Here is a 17,067-nt window from a genome sequence, read left to right as displayed (position 1 = left end):
TGGGAGTAATGTCTCAAACAGTCTACGCTTTGATCGTTCCCTGGAAGACCAGTAGTAGTTTCGATTCACATCTGGAGGCATTCGGTAAACTGTGGTTCTTCAAAGTTAATGACACACAGAAATTGCGTCGTAATTGAATACAACAGTCACCATGGGAACTTTCCTCCATGGGAGTAATGTCTCAAACATTCTACTACTTTATCGTTCCCTGGAAGACCAGTAGTAGTTTCCGATGCACATCTGGAGGCATTCTGTAATCTGTGGACTATCAGAGTGTTTTTGAAACACTGAAATTGCATCGGGATTGAATACAACAGTCACCATGCGCACTTTCCTCCATGGGAGTAATGTCTCAAACAGACTACGCCTTGATCGTTCCCTATAAGACCAGTAGTAGTTTCCGATGCACATTTGGAGGCATTCTGTAATCTTTGGACCTTCAAAGTGTTGATGAAACACAGAAATTGCACCGGGATTGAATACAACAGTCACCATGCGCACTTTCCTCCACAGGAGTAATGTCTCAACAGTCTACGCTTTGATCGTACCCTGTAAGACCAGTAGTAGTTTCCGATGCACATCTGGTATCATTCTGTAAGCTGTGGACTATCAGAGTGTTCATGAAACACAGAAATTGCATCGGGATTGAATACAACAGTCACCATTCGCATTTTTCTCCATGGGAGTAATGTCTCAAACAGTCTACGCTTTGACCGTTCCCTGGAAGACCAGTAGTAGTTTCCGATGCACATCTGGAGGCATTCTGTAATCTGTGGACTAACTGAGTGTTGATGAAACACAGAAATTGCATCGGGATTGAATACAACAGTCACCATGCGCTTTTTCCCCGACGGGAGTAATGTCTGAAACAGTCTACGCTTTGATCGTTCCCTGGAAGACCTGTAGTAGGTTCCGATGCACATCTGGAGGCATTCTGTAAATTGTGGACCTTCAAAGTGTTGATGAAACACAGAAATTGCATCGTGATTGAATACAACAGTCACCATGAGTACTTTCTTCCACGGGAGTAATGTCTCAAACAGTCTATGCTTTGATCGTTTCCTCGAAGACCAGTACTAGTTTCCGATGCACATCTGGAGGCATTCTGTAATCTGTGGACCTTCAAAGGGTTGATGAAACACAGAAGTCGCATCGTGATTGAATACAACTGTCACCATGCGCATTTTCCTCCATGGGAGTAATGTGTCAAACTGTGAACGATTTGAGCGATTCCTGGAAGACCAGTAGTAGGTTCCGTAGCACATCTGGAGGCATTCGGTAATCTGTGGACCTTCAGAGTGTTGATGAAACACATAAATTGCAACGGGATAGAATACTACAGTCACGATGCGACCTTTTCCCAATGATAATAATGTCTCAAACTGTCTACGCTTTGTTCGTTTCCTGGAAGACCAGTAGTTGTTTGCGAAGCACATCTGTAGGCAATCTGTAATCTGTTCACTTTCAGAGTGTTGATGAAACAAAGATATTTCATCGGGATTGACCACAACAGGATCCATGCGACTTTTCTCCATAGGCATAATGACTCAAACGGTCTACGCTTTGATCGACATCTGGGAGACCAGTAGGAGTTTTTGAACCACATCAGTAGGCATTCTGTAATATTTGAGCCTTCAGAGTGTTGGTGAAACGCAAAAAATTGGAAATTGATCGAATACAACAGGAACCATGCGGACTTTTCTCAATGGGTGTAATGTCTCAAACTGTGTACGATTTGATCGATTCCTGGAAGACCAGTAGTTGTTTGCGAAGCACATCTGTAGGCAATCTGTAATCTGTTCACTTTCAGAGTGTCGATGAAACAAAGATACTGCATCGGGATTGACCACAACAGGATCCATGCGGACTTTTCTCCATAGACATAATGACTCAAACTGTCTACGCTCTGATCGACTTCTGGGAGACCAGTAGGAGTTTTTGAACCACATCTGTAGGCATTCTGTAATCTTTCGACCTTCAGAGTTTTGATGAAACACAGAGAGTACATCGGGATTGAATACAACAGGCACCATGAGTACTTTTTTCCATGAGAGTAATGTCTCAAACTGTCTACGCTTTGATCGTTCCCTGTAAGACCAGTGGTAGTTTCCGAAGCGCATCTGGAGGCGTTCTGTATTCTGTGGACATTCAGAGTGTTGATGAAACACAGACATGGGATAGCGATTGAATACAACAGGCACCAATGCGTACTTTTCTCCATAGGAGTAATGTCTCAAAGTGTCTAGGCTTTGATCGTTACCTGGAAGACCAGTAGAAGTTTTCGAAGCACATCTGGGGGCATTCTGTAACCTGTGGACCTTCAGAGTGTTGATGATACAGAGAAAATGCATCGGGATTGAATACAACAGGCACCATGCGCACTTTTCTCAATGAGAGTAATGTCTCCAACGGTCTACGCTTTGATCGACTTCTGGGAGACCAGTAGGAGTTTTTGAAGCACATCTGTAGGCATTCTGTAATCTTAGGACATTCTGAGTGTTGATGAAACACAGAAATTGCTTCGGGATTGAATACAACAGGCACCATGCGGACTTTACTCCATGAGAGTAATGTCTCAACGTATTTACGCTTTGATCGTTCCCTGAAAGACCAGTAGTAGTATCCGAAGCACATCTGGAGGCATTCTGTATTCTGTGGAACTTCACAGTGTTGATGAAACACAGAAATAAGATCGGGATTGAATACAACAGGCACCATGCGGACTTTTCTCCATGGGAGTAATGTCTCAAACTGTCTACGCTTTGATCGTTTCCTGGAAGACCAGTAGTAATATCCGAAGCACATCTAGAGGCATTCTATAACCTGTGGGCCTTCAGAGTATAGATGAAACACAGGAATTGCATCGGGATTAAATACAACACATACCATGATGATCTTTCTCCTTGGGAGATATGTCTCAAACTGTCTACGAATTTTGATCGATTCCTCGAAGACCAGTAGTATTTTTCAATCACATCTGGAGGCATTCTGTGATCTGTGGACCTTCAGAGTGTTGATGATACACAGAAATTGCATCGGGATTGAATACAACAGGCACCATGCCGACTATTCTCCACGGGTGTAATGTCTCAAACTGTCTACGCTTTGCTCGTTCCCTGGAAGATCAGTAGTACTTTCGTAAGCACATCAGGAGGCATTCTGTAATCTGTCGACCTTCAGAGTGCTCATAAACACAGAAATTGCTTTAGAAATGAATAGAACAGGCACCATGCTGACTTTTCTCAATGAGAGTAATGTCTCAAACGGTCTACGCATTGATCGACTTCTGGGAGACCAGTAGGAGTTTTTGAAGCACATCTGTAAGCATTCTGTAGTCTTTGGACATTCAGAGTGTCGATTAAACACCGAAAGTGCATCGGGATTGAATACAACAGGCACCATGCGGACTTTTCTCCATGAGAGTAATGTCTCAACGTATCTACGCTTTGATCGTTCCCTGGAAGACCAGTAGTAATTTTCGAAGCACATCTGGAGGCATTCTGTAATCTGTGGACTTTCAGAGTGTTGATGAAACACGGAAATTGCATCGGGATTGTATACATCAGGCACCATGCGGACTTCTCTCCATGGGAGTAATGTCTCAAACTGTCTTCGCTTTTGATCATTCCCTGGAAAACCAGTAGTAGTTTCCCAAGCACATCTGGAGGCATTCTGTATTCTGTGGACCTTCACAGTGTTGATGAAACACAGAAATAGGATTGGGATTGAATACAACAGGCACCATGCGTACATGTCTCCATAGGAGTAATGTCTCAAAGTGGCTACGTTTTGATCGTTACCTGGAAGACCAGTAGTAGTTTTCGAAGCACATCTGGAGGCATTCTGTATTCTGGGGACCTTCAGAGTGTTGATGATACACAGAAATTGCATCGGGATTGAGTACAAGAGGTACCATGCGGACTTTTCTCCATGATAGTAATTTCTCCTACGGTCTACGTTTTGATCGTTCCCCCGAAGACCATTAGTAGTTTCCGAAGCAAGTCAGGAGGCATTCTGTAATCTGTGGACCTTCAGTGTGTTAATAAACACAGAAATTGCATCGGAAATGAATAGAACAGGCACCATGCGCACTTTTCTCAATGAGAGTAATGTCTCCAACGGTCTACGCTTTGATCGACTTCTTGGAGACCAGTAGGAGTTTTTGAAGCACATCTGTAGGCATTCTGTAATCTTAGGACATTCTGAGTGTTGATAAAACACAGAAATTGCTTCGCGATTGAATACAACAGGCACCATGCGGATTTTTCTCAATGAGAGTAATGTCTAAGACTGTCTACGCTTTGATCGTTAACTGGAAGACCAGTAGTAGTTTCCAAGTCACATCTGGAGGCATTCTGTAATCTGTGGACCTTCAGAGTGTTGATGAAACAGGGAAATTGCATCGGGATTGAATACATCAGGCACCTTGCGAACTTCTCTCCATGGGAGTAATGTCCCAAACTGTCTACAGTTTTATCGTTCCCTGGAAGACCAGTAGTAGTTTCCGTAGCACATCTGGATGCATTGTGTATTCTGAGGACCTTCACAGTGTTCATGAAACACAGAAATTTGATCGGGATTGAATACAACAGGCACCATGCGTACTTTTCTCAATAGGAGTAATGTCTCAAAGTGTCTACGATTTGATCGTTACCTGGAAGACCAGTAGTAGTTTCCGAAGCACGTCTGGAGGCTTTCTGTAATCTGTGGAACTTCAGATTGTTGATGAAACACAGAAATTCCATCGGGATTGAATACAACAGGCACCATGCTTACTTTTCTCCATAGGAGTAATGTCTCAAACTGTCTACGCTTTGATCGTTTCCTGGAAGACCAGTCGTAATATCCGAAGCACATCTAGAGGCATTCTATAACCTGTGGACCTTCAGAGTATAGATGAAACACAGGAATTGCATCGGGATTAAATACAACAGATACCATGATGATCTTTCTCCTTGGGAGATATGTCTCAAACTGTCTACGAATTTTGATCGATTCCTCGAAGACCAGTAGTAGTATTCAATCACATCTGGAGGCATTCTGTGATCTGTGGACCTTCAGAGTGTTGATGATACACAGAAATTGCATCGGGATTGAATACAACAGGCACCATGCGGACTATTCTCCACGTGTGTAATGTTTCAAACTGTCTACGCTTTGCTCGTTCCCTGGAAGATCAGTAGTACTTTCCTAAGCACATCAGGAGCCATTCTGTAATCTGTCGACCTTCAGAGTGCTCATAAACACAGAAATTGCTTTCGAAACGATTAGAACAGGCACCATGCGAACTTTTCTCAATGAGAGTAATGTCTCAAACGGTCTACGCATTGATCGACTTCTTTGAGACCAGTAGGAGTTTTTGAAGCACATCTGTAAGCATTCTGTAGTCTTTGGACATTCAGAGTTTTGATGAAACACAGAAAGTGCATCAGGATTGAATACAACAGGCAACATGCGGACTTTTCTCCATGAGAGTAATGTCTCAACGTATCTACGCTTTGATCGATCCCTGGAAGACGAGTAGTAATTTCCGAAGCACATCTGGAGGCATTCTGTAATCTGTGGACATTCGGAGTGTTGATGAAACACGGAAATTGCATCGGGATTGAATACATCAGGCACCATGCGGACTTCTCTCCATGGGAGTAATGTCTCAAACTGTCTTCGTTTTGATCATTCCTTGGAAAACCAGTAGTAGTTTCCCAAGCACATCTGGAGGCATTCTGTATTCTGTGGACCTTCACAGTGTTGATGAAACACAGAAATAGGATTGGGATTGAATACAACAGGCACCATTCGTACATGTCTCCATAGGAGTAAAGTCTCAAAGTGGCTACATTTTGATCATTCCTTGGAAAACCAGTAGTAGTATCCGAAGCACATCTGGAGGCATTCTGTATTCTGTGGAACTTCACAGTGTTGATGAAACACAGAAATAAGATCGGGATTGAATACAACAGGCACCATGCGGACTTTTCTCCATGGGAGTAATGTCTCAAACTGTCTACGCTTTGATCGTTTCCTGGAAGACGCATTCTGTAATCTGAGGAACTTCAGAGTGTTGATTACATAAGGGAATCGCATCGGGATTGAATACAACGGGCACCATGCGGACTTTACTACATGGGAGTAATGTCTCAAACTGTCTACGCTTTGATCGTTCCCTGGAAGAGCTGTAGTAATTTTCGAAGGACCTCTGGAGGCATTTTGTAATCTGTGGATCTTCAGAGTGTTGATGAAACACAGAAATTGCATTGGGATTGAATACAACAGGCACCATGCAAACTTTTCTCCATGGGAGAAATGTCTCAAACTGTCTACGAATTTGAATCGATTCCTCGAAGACCAGTAGTAGTGTCCGAAGCACATCCTGACTCATTCTGTAATCTATGGACATTGAGAGTGTTGATGAAATATAGAAATTGCATCGGGATTGAATACAACATGCACCATGCGGTCTTTTCTCCATGGGAGTAATGTCTCAAACAGAATACGCTTTGATCGTTCCCTGAAAGACCAGTAGTAGTTTATAAGGCACATCTGGAGGCATTCTGTAATCTGCCTTCAGAGTGTTGACGAAACCCAGAAATAGCATCGGGATTGAATACAAAAGGCACCATGCGGACTTATCTCCATGGGAGTAACGTCTCCAAATGTCTACGCTTTGATCGTTCCCTGGAAGACCAGTGGTAGTTTCCGAAGCACATCTGGTGGCATTCTGTATTCCGTGGACCTTCACAGTGTTGGTGAAACACACAAATTAAATAGGGATTGAATACAACAGGCACCATGTGGACTTTTCTCCATGGGAGTAATGTCTCAAACTCTCTACGCTTTGATCGTTCCCTGGAAGACAAGTAGTAGTTTTCAAGGCACATCTGGAGGCATTCTGTAATCTGTGGACCTTCAGAGTGTTGATGAAACACAGAAATTGCATCGGGATTGAATACAACAGGAACCATGCTGACTTCTCTCCATGGGAGTTGTCTCAAACTGTCTACGCTTTGATCTTCCCTAGAAGAACAGTAGTAGCTTCCGAAGCACATCTGGAACCATTATGTAATCTGTGGAACTTTAGAATGTTGATGAAACACAGATGTTGCATCTGGATTGAATACAACAGGCACAATGCGTACTATTCTCCATGGGAAAATGTCTCAAACTGTCTACGAAATTTGATCGATTCCTCGAAGAACAGTAGTAGTTTCCGAAGCACATCCTGAGTCATTCTGTAATTTGTGGACCTTGAGAGTGTTGATAAAACACAAAAATTCCATGGGGATTCAATACAACAGGCAACATGCGGACTTTTCTCAATGGGAGTAATGTCTAAAAGTGTGCTCGATTTGATCCATTCCTTCAAGATAAGTTGCAGTTTCCGAAGCACATCTGGAGGCATTCTGTAATCAGTAGACCTTCCGAGTGTTGATGAAACATAGAAATTGCATCGGGATGAATACTACAGGCACCTTGCGGACTTTTCTCCATGGGAGTAATGTCTCAAACTCTCTACGCTTTGATCTTTCCTGGAAGGCCACAAGTAGTTTGCGAAGCACATCTGGATGCATTCTGTAATCTGTAGACCTTCAGAGTGTTGTTGAAACACAGAATTGCATCGCGATTGAATAGAAAAGGCACCATGCGAACATTTATACATGGGAGTAATGTCTCATACTGTCTACCAATTGATCGTTCCCTGGAAGACCAGTAGGAGTTTCCGAAGCACATCTGGAGGCATTCTGTAATCTGTGGACATTCGGAGTGTTGATGAAACACAGAAATTGCATCGGGATTAAATACAACATGCACCTTGGAGCATTCTGTAATCTTTGGAACTTCAGAGTGTAGATGATACACAATAAGCTCATCGGGATGGATTACAACAGGCACCAAGCGTACTTTTCTCCATGAGAGTAATGTCTCAAACTGTCTACCCTTTGATCGTTCCCTGGAAGACCAGTAGTAGTTTCCGAAGCACATCTGTAGGCATTCTGTATTTTGTGGAACTTCACAGTGTTGATGAAACACAGAAATTCAATCGGGATTGAACACAACAGGCACCATGAGGACTTTTCTCCATGATATTAATGTCTCAAACTGTCTACGCTTTGATCGTTCCCCTGGGAGACCAGTAGTAGTTTCCGAAACAAATCTGGAGGCATTCTGTAATCTGTGGACCTTCAGAGTGTTCATGAAACACAGAAATTGCATCGGGATTGACTAGAAGAGGCACCTTGCGGACTTTACTACATGGGAGTAATGTCTCAAACTGTATACGCTTTGATCGTTCAATGGAAGACCAGTAGTAGATTGCGAAGCACATCTGGAGGCATTCTGTAATCTGTATACATTCAGAGTGTTGATGGAACACAGAAATTGCATCTGTGGACCTTCAGAATGTTCATGAAACACAGAAATTGCATCGGGATTGACTAGAAGAGGCACCATGCGGACTTTACTACATGGGAGTAATGTCTCAAACTGTATACGCTTTGATCGTTCCCTGGGAGACCAGTAGTAGTTTCCGAAACACATCTGGAGGCGTTCTGTAATCTGTGGACCTTCAGAGTGTACATGAAACACAGAAATTGCATCGCGATTGACTAGAAGAGGCACCATGCGGTCTTTACTACTTGGGAGTTATGTCTCAATCTGTATACGCTTTGATCGTTCCCTGGAAGAGCAGTAGTAGTTTGCGAAGCACATCTGGAGGCATTCTGTAATCTGTTTACATTCAGAGTGTTGACGGAACACAGAGATTGCATCGGGATTGAATACAACAAGCATCAAATGGACATTTCTCCATGGGAGTAATGTCTCCAACTGTCTACGCTTTGATCGTTCATTGGAAGACCAGTAGTAATTTCCGCAGCACATCTGGAGGTATTCTGTAACCTGTGGACCTTCAGAGTATTAATGAAACGCAGAAATTGCATCGAGATTGAATACAACAGGCTCCATGCGTACTTTTCTCCATGATAGTTATGTCTCAAACTGTGTACGATTTGATCGATTCCTGGAAGACCAGTAGTACAGTCCGAACCACATCTGGAGACTTTCTGTAATCTATGCACCTTCAAAGTGTTGATGAAACACAGAAATTGCATCGGGATTGAATACAACAGGCTCAATGCGGACTTATCTCCATAGGCGTAATGTCTCAAACTGTCTACGACTTGATCAGCTCCTGGGAGACCAGTAGTAGTTTTCGAAGCACATCTAGAGGCATTCTGTAATCTTTGGAACTTCAGAGTGTAGATGAAACACATAAAGCTCATCGGGATGGATTACAACAGGCACCATGCGGACTTTTCTCCATGAGAGTAATGTCTCAAACTGTCTACGCTTTGATCGTTCCCTGGAAGACCAGTAGTAGTTTCCGAAGCACATCTGTAGGCATTCTGTGTTTTGTCGAACTTCACAGTGTTGATGAAACACAGAAATTGAATCGGGATTGAATACAACAGTCACCATGAGGACTTTTCTCCATGATATTAAAGTCTCAAACTGTCTACGCTTTGATCACTCCCTGGGAGACCAGTAGTAGTTTCCGAAGCACATCTGGAGACATTCTGAAATCTGTGGACCTTCAGAGTGTTCATGACACAGAAATTGCACCGGGATTGACTAGAAGAGGCACCATGCGGACTTTAGTACATGGGAGTAATGTCTCAAACTGTATACGCTTTGATCGTTCCCTGGGAGACCAGTAGTAGTTTCCGAAACACATCTGGAGGCGTTCTGTAATCTGTGGACCTTCAGAGTGTACATGAAACACAGAAATTGCATCGCGATTGACTAGAAGAGGCACCATGGGGTCTTTACTACTTGGGAGTTATGTCTCAAACTGTATACGCTTTGATCGTTCCCTGGAAGAGCAGTAGTAGTTTGCGAAGCACATCTGGAGCCATTCTGTAATCTGTTTACATTCAGAGTGTTGATGGAACACAGAAATTCCATCGGGATTGAATACAACAAGCACCATGCGGACTTATCTACATGGGAGTAACGTCTAAAACTGTCTACGCTTTGATCGTTCATTGGAAGACCAGTAGTAATTTCCGAAGCACATCTGGAGACTTTCTGTTATTTGTGGACTTTCAGAGTGTTGATGAAACGCAGAAATGGCATCGAGATTGAATACAACAGGCTCCATGCGTACTTTTCTCCACGATAGTAATGTCTCAAACTGTCTACGCTTTGATCAACTTCTGGGAGACCAGTAGTAGTTTTTGAAGCACATCTGGATGCATTCTGTAATCTGTGGACCTTCAGAGTCTTCATGAAACACAGAAATTCTATCGGGATTGACTAGAAGAAGCACCCTGCGGACTTTTCTCATTGGGAGTAATGTCTCAAAGTGTGCTCGATTTGATCCATTCCTTTAAGATAAGTAGCAGTTTCCGAAGCACATCTGGAGGCATTCTGTAATCTGTGGACCTTCCGAGTGTTGATGAAACATAGAAATAGCATCGGGATTAATACTACAGGCACCTTGCTTTTTTCTATGTGAGTAATGTATCAACTGTCTACGGTTTGATCGTTCCCTGGAAGACCAATAGTACTTTTCGAATCACATCTGGGGGCATTCTGTAATCTGTGGACCTTGAGTGTTGATGAAACACAGAGACTGCTTCGGCATTTATTACAACAGGCATCATGCGGACTTTTCTCCATGCGAGTAATGTCTCAAATTCTCTACCCTTTGATCGTTCCTTTGAAGACAAGTAGTAGTTTCCAAGGCACATATGGAGGCATTCTGTAATATGTGGACCTTCAGGGTGTTGCTGAAACACAGAAATTACATCGGGATTGAATACAACATGCACCATGCGGACTTTCCTCCATTGGAGTAATGTTTCAAACTCTCTACGCTTTGATCTTTCCCTGGAAGGCCACAAGTAGTTTGCGAAGCACATCTGGATGCATTCTGTAATCTGTATACCTTCAGAGTGTTGTTGAAACACAGAATTGCATCGGGATTGAATACAAAAGGCACCATGGGAACATTTATACACGGGAGTAATGTCTCATACTGTCTACCCATTGATTGTTCCCTGGAAGACCAGTAGGAGTTTCTGAAGCACATCTGAAGGCATACCGTAATCTGTAGACCTTCAGAGTGTTGATGAAACACAGAAATTGCATCGGGATTAAATACAACATGCACCTTGGAGCATTCTGTAATCTTTGGAACTTCAGAGTGTAAATGAAACACATAAAGCTCATCGGGATGGATTACAACAGGCACCATGCGGACTTTTCTCCATGAGAGTAATGTCTCAAACTGTCTACCCTTTGATCGTTCCCTGGAAGACCAGTAGTAGTTTCCGAAGCACATCTGTAGGCATCTGTAGGCATTCTGTATTTTGTGGAACTTCACAGTGTAGATGAAACACAGAAATTAAATCGGGATGAATACAACAGGCACCATGAGGACTTTTCTCCATGATATTAATGTCTCAAACTGTCTACGCTTTGATCGTTCCCTGGGAGACCATTAGTAGTTTCCGAAACACATCTGGAGGCATTCTGTAATCTGTGGACCTTCCGAGTGTTGATGAAACACAGAAATTGCATCGGGATTGATTACAACAGGCTCCATGCGGACTTTTCTCCATAGGCGTTATGTCTCAAACTGTCTACGCTTTGATCAACTTCTGGGAGACCAGTAGTAGTTTTTGAAGCACATCTGGATGCATTCTGTAATCTGTGGACCTTCAGAGTGTTCATGAAACACAGAAATTGCATCGGGATTGACTAAAAGAGGCACCATGCGGCCTTAACTACATGGGAGTAATGTCTCAAACTTTATACGCTTTGATCGTTCCCTGGGAGACCAGTAGTAGTTTCCGAAGCACATCTGGAGGCGTTCTGTAATCTGTGGACCTTCAGAGTGTACATGAAACACAGAAATTGCATCGCGATTGACTAGAAGAGGCGCCATGCGGTCTTTACTACTTGGGAGTTATGTCTCAAACTGTATACGCTTTGATCGTTCCCTGGAAGAGCAGTAGTAGTTTGCGAAGCACATCTGGAGGCATTCTGTAATCTGTTTACATTCAGAGTGTTGATGGAACACAGAAACTGCATCGGGATTGAATACAACAAGCATCAAATGGACATTTCCCCATGGGAGTAATGTCTCCAACTGTCTACGCTTTGATCGTACATTGGAAGACCAGTAGTAATTTCCGAGGCACATCTGGAGGTATTCTGTAACCTGTGGACTTTCAGAGTATTAATGAAACGCAGAAATTGCATCGAGATTGAATACAACAGGCTCCATGCGTACTTTTCTCCATGATAGTTACGTCTCAAACTGTGTACGATTTGATCGATTCCTGAAAGACCAGTAGTACAGTCCGAACCACATCTGGAGACTTTCTGTAATCTATGCACCTTCAGAGTGTTGATGAAACACAGATATTCCATCGGGATTGAATACAACAGGCTCCATGCGGACTTATCTCCATAGGCGTAATGTCTCAAACTGTCTACGCCTTGATCAGCTCCTGGGAGACCAGTAGTAGTTTTCGAAGCACATCTGGAGGCATTCTGTAATCTTTGGAACTTCAGAGTGTAGATGAAACACATAAAGCTCATCGGGATGGATTACAACAGGCACCATGCGGACTTTTCTCCATGAGAGTAATGTCTCAAACTGTCTACGCTTTGATCGTTCCCTGGAAGACCAGTAGTAGTTTCCGAAGCACATCTGTAGGCATTCTGTGTTTTGTCGAACTTCACAGTGTTGATGAAACACAGAAATTGAATCGGGATTGAATACAACAGGCACCATGAGGACTTTTCTCCATGATATTAAAGTCTCAAACTGTCTACGCTTTGATCACTCCCTGGGAGACCAGTTGTAGTTTCCGAAGCACAATTGGAGGCATTCTGAAATCTGTGGACCTTCAGAGTGTTCATGACACAGAAATTGCATCGGGATTGACTAGAAGAGGCACCATGCGGACTTTACTACATGGGAGTAATGTCTCAAACTTTATACGCTTTGATCGTTCCCTGGAAGACCAGTAGTAGTTTGCGAAGCACATCTGGAGGCATTCTGTAATCTGTATACATTCAGAGTGTTGATGGAACACAGAAATTGCATCGGGATTGAATACAACAAGCACCATGCGGACTTATCTACATGGGAGTAATGTCTCCATCTGTCTACGCTTTGATCGTTCATTGGAAGACCAGTAGTAATTTCCGAAGCACATCTGGAGACTTTCTGTAATCTGTGGACCTTCAGAGTGTTGATGAAACACAGAAATTCCATCGGGATTGATTACAACCGGCTTCATGTGGACTTTTCCCCATAGGCGTAATGTCTCAAACTGTCTACGCTTTGATCAACTTCTGTTAGACCAGTAGTAGTTTTTGAAGCACATCTGGATGCATTCTGTAATCTGTGGACCTTCAGAGTGTTCATGAAACACAGAAATTGCATCGGGATTGACTAGAAGAGGCACCATGCGGACTTTTCTCCATGGGAGTAATGTCTCAAAGTGTGCTCGATTTGATCCATTCCTTCAAGATAAGTAGCAGTTTCCGAAGCACATCTGGACGCATTCTGTAATCTGTGGACCTTCCGAGTGTTGATGAAACATAGAAATTGCATCGGGATGAATACTACGGGCACCTTGCTTTTTTCTATGTGAGTAATGTATCAACTGTCTACGGTTTGATCGTTCCCTGGAAGACCAATAGTAGTTTTCGAATCACATCTGGAGGCATTCTGTAATCTGTGGACCTTGAGTGTTGATGAAACACAGAGATTGCTTCGGCATTTATTACAACAGGCATCATGCGGACTTTTCTCCATGCGAGTAATGTCTCAAATTCTCTACGCTTTGATCGTTCGTTTGAAGTCAAGTAGTAGTTTCCAAGGCACATATGGAGGCATTCTGTAATATGTGGACCTTCAGGGTGTTGCTGAAACACAGAAATTACATCGGGATTGAATACAACATGCACCATGCGGACTTTTCTCCATGATATTAATGTCTCAAACTGTCTACGCTTTGATCAACTTCTGGGAGACCAGTAGTAGTTTTTGAAGCACATCTGGATGCATTCTGTAATCTGCGGACCTTCAGAGTGTTCATGAAACACAGAAATTTCATCGGGATTGACTAGAATAGGCACCATGCGGACTTTACTACATGGGAGTAATGTCTCAAACTGTCTACGCTTTGATCGTTTCCTGGAAGACCAGTCGTAATATCCGAAACACATCTAGAGGCATTCTATAACCTGTGGACCTTCAGAGTATAGATGATACACAGGAATTGCATCGGGATTATATACAACAGATACCATGATGAACTTTCTCCTTGGGAGATATGTCTCAAACTGTCTACGAATTTTGATCGATTCCTCGAAGACCAGTAGTAGTTTTCAATCACATCTGGAGGCATTCTGTGATCTGTGGACCTTCAGAGTGTTGATGATACACAGAAATAGCATCGGGATTGAATACAACAGGCACCATGCGGACTATTCTCCAAGGGTGTAATGTCTCAAACTGTCTACGCTTTGCTCGTTCCCTGGAAGATCCTAAGCACATCAGGAGGCATTCTGTAATCTGTCGACCTTCAGAGTGCTCATAAACACAGAAATTACTTTAGAAACGTATAGAACAGGCACCATGCAAACTTTTCTCAATGAGAGTAATGTCTCAAACGGTCTACGCATTGATCGACTTCTGGGAGACCAGTAGGATTTTTTGAAGCACATCTGTAAGCATTCTGTAGTCTTTGGACATTCAGAGTGTTGATGAAACACAGAAAGTGCATCAGGATTGAATACAACAGGCAACATGCGGACTTTTCTCCATGAGAGTAATGTCTCAACGTATCTACGCTTTGATCGATCCCTGGAAGACCAGTAGTAATTTCCGAAGCACATCTGGAGGCATTCTGTAATCTGTGGACTTTCAGAGTGTTGATGAAACACGGAAATTGCATCGGGATTGAATACATCAGGCACCATGCGGACTTCTCTCCATGGGAGTAATGTCTCAAACTGTCTTCGCTTTGATCATTCCTTGGAAAACCAGTAGTAGTTTCCCAAGCACATCTGGAGGCATTCTGTATTCTGTGGACCTTCACAGTGTTGATGAAACACAAAAATAGGATTGGGATTGAATACAACAGGCACCATGCGTACATGTCTCCATAGGAGTAATGTCTCAAAGTGGCTACGTTTTGATCGTTACCTGGAAGACCAGTAGTAGTTTTCGAAGCACATCTGGAGGCATTCTGTATTCTGTGGACCTTCAGAGTGTTGATGATACACAGAAATTGCATCGGGATTGATTACAAGAGGTACCATGCGCACTTTTCTTCATGATAGTAATGTCTCAAACCGTCTACGTTTTGATCGTTCCCCCGAAGACCATTAGTAGTTTCCGAAGCACATCAGGAGGCATTCTGTAATCTGTGGACCTTCAGAGTGTTCATAAACACAGAAATTGCTTCGGGATTGAATAGAACAGGCACCATGCGGACTTTTCTCTATGAGAGTAATGTCTAAAATTGTCTTCGCTTTGATCGTTAACTGGAAGGCCAGTAACATTTTCTGTAGCATATCTGGAGGGATTTTGTAATCTGTTGACCTTCAGAGTGTAGATGAAACACAGAAATTGCATCAGGATTGAATACAACAGTCACCATGCGGTCTTTCCTATATGGGAGTAATGTCACAAACAGTCTACGCTTTGATCGTTCCCTAGAAGCCCAGTAGTAGTCTCCAAGTCACATCTGGAGGCATTCTGTAATCTGTGTACCTTTAGAGTGTTGATGAAACACGGAAATTGCATCGGGATTGAATACAACAGGCACCATGCGGAGTTTCCTCCATGGGAGTAACGTCTCAAACTGCCTACGCTTTGATCGTACCCTGGAAGACCAGCAGTAGTTTGCGAAGCACATCTGGAGGCATTATGTAATATGTGGACTTTCAGAGTGTTCATAAACACAGATATTGCATCGGAATTGAGTAGAACAGGCACCATGCCGACTTATCTCATTGAGAGTAATGTATCAAACTGTCTACGATTTTATAGTTAACTGGAAGACCAGTAACAGTTTCCGAAGCACACCTGGAGGCATTCTGTAATCTGTTTACGTTCAGAGTTTTGATGGAACACAGAAATTGCATCGGGATTGAATACAACAGGCACCATGCGGATTTTTCTCCATGTTAGTAATGTCTCAAACTGTCTACGATTTGATCGTTGCCTTGAAGACCAGTAGTAGTTTCTGAAGCACATCTGTAGGCATTCCGTAATCTGAGGACCTTCAGAGTGTTGATGAAACTCAGAAATTGCATCGGGATTGAATACAACATGCACCATGCGACCTTATCTCCATGGGAATATTGTCTCAAACAGACTACGCTTTGATCGTTCCCTGGAAGACCAGTAGTAGTTTATAAGGCACATCTGGAGGCATTCTGTAATCTTTCTGCCTTCAGAGTGTTGATGAAACACAGAAAATGCATCGGGATTGAATGAAACAATCAGCATGCGGGCTTTTCTCCATGGGAGTAATGTCTCAAACCGTCTACGTTTTGATCGTTCCCCCGAAGACCATTAGTAGTTTCCGAAGCAAATCCGGAGGCATTGTGTAATCTGTACCTTCAGAGTGTTCATAAACACAGAAATTGCATCGGAATTGAGTAGAACAGGCACCATGCGGAATTTTCTCATTGAGATTAATGTCTCAAACTGTCTACGCTTTGATCGTTAAATGGAAGACCAGTAACAGTTTCCGAAGCACATCTGGAGGCATTCTGTAATCTCTTTACGTTCAGAGTGTTGATGGAACACAGAAATTGCATCGGGATTTAATACAACATGCACCATGCGGTCCTTTCTCCATGGGAGTAATGTCTCGAACTGTCTACGTTATGATCGATTCCTGGTAGACCAGTAGTAGATTCAGAATCACATCTGGAGGCAATCTGTAATCTATGGACCTTCAGAGTGTTGATGAAACACAGGAATTGCATCGGGATTTGATCGATTCCTGGAAGCAAAGTAGTAGTTTAAAA

This window comes from Schistocerca gregaria, unplaced genomic scaffold (genome assembly GCF_023897955.1).
Source record: "Schistocerca gregaria isolate iqSchGreg1 unplaced genomic scaffold, iqSchGreg1.2 ptg000066l, whole genome shotgun sequence".
NCBI classification, from domain to species: Eukaryota; Metazoa; Arthropoda; class Insecta; order Orthoptera; family Acrididae; genus Schistocerca; species Schistocerca gregaria.
Note: the sequence above shows the minus strand (reverse complement) of the source record.